The following is a 1354-nucleotide window of genomic DNA, read 5'->3' on the forward strand; positions in this document are numbered from 1 at the left end:
GGGGAGTAATGTAGTATGGAGGGGACCACTGCTGGAGGTGGGGGGAGTAGTGTAGTATGGAGAAGACCACTGCTGGGGGTGAGGGGAGTAGTGTAGTGTGGAGGAGACCACTGCTGGAGGTAAGGGGAGTAGTGTAGTATGGAGGAGGCCACTCCTGGAGGTGGGGGGAGTAGTGTAGTATGTAGGAGGCCACTCCTGGAGGTGTGGGGAGTAGTGTAATATGGAGCAGACCACTGCTGGAGGTGTGTGGAGTAGTGTAGTATGGAGGAGACCACTGCTGGAGGTGTGGGGAGTAGTGTAGTATGGAGGAGACCACTGCTGGAGGTGTGGGAGTAGTGTAGTATGGAGGAGACCACTGCTGGAGGTGATGGGAGTAGTGTAGTATGGAGCAGACTACTGTGGAGGTGAGGTGAGTAGTGTAGTATGGAGGAGACCACTGCTGGAGGTGTGGGGAGTAGGGCAACCAGAGTAGCTGAACAGGGATCCGGACCCTCACCGATGATATACTGATGACCTATTTGCTGTATAGGTCATCAGTTGTCCGGTAGTGGACAACCCCTTTAAAGCAGCCCTCTGAATACGACTGGGATCGGAAGAACATCGTCAATGTACCGACACCAAGAAGAAATGTGACTCGCGTTGAATTATGTTTGGGGGGGACTCTGTTGTTGTATGTTTGAGACCTGCGTCCTAACCTGTCATTGTGATGCACAATGAATCAATATATAATTGCGTGTTCAGCAGATACGCATGTCCTAATAGTGATCCATAACATGTCACAGTACTCTAGAGGCGTGAACTGAAAATGATCTCAGTCTAGTAATTGTATGAGGACAGATAATTAGATTTGATACGTTTTAATTGAAATAATGAGGTGGAAAATAGGCAGTCGTCTTCTTTGCCTTAGGGCAATTTTATATAAATACCACGCACAAACGCTGCCCGCTTGTATCTTTGTAAAGGGAGATTCCAGCTGCTGGGCCCCTCTTTTTAGCTGATACTCTGCTGGAAAAGTAAAGGGGTTGTCTCCATAGTGTCCCAGTAGTCCTCCCGCAACACCATTGCAGGGTGCCAATTGTAGTCATGGCGGACCCCCAGGTCTGCCATCCTTCAACGCCTTTTAAGCCCTCCTGGGAGCCAGTTAAAATCACGATATACTGCAATACAATAGTATATCATGCAAGCGATCCCGGATCGCTGGTTCAAGTCCCTTAGGGGGACTAAAAAAAAAGTTAAACACAGTTTTTTAGTTTTTTTGATCTATAAGAAAAATATTAAAAGTTGACAAATGTAATGTAATGTAAAACAAAATAAAAATGAATGGAACTGGTAAAAGTCAGAACTGTTACAATAT

This window comes from Rhinoderma darwinii, chromosome 6, assembly GCF_050947455.1.
Source record: "Rhinoderma darwinii isolate aRhiDar2 chromosome 6, aRhiDar2.hap1, whole genome shotgun sequence".
NCBI classification, from domain to species: Eukaryota; Metazoa; Chordata; class Amphibia; order Anura; family Rhinodermatidae; genus Rhinoderma; species Rhinoderma darwinii.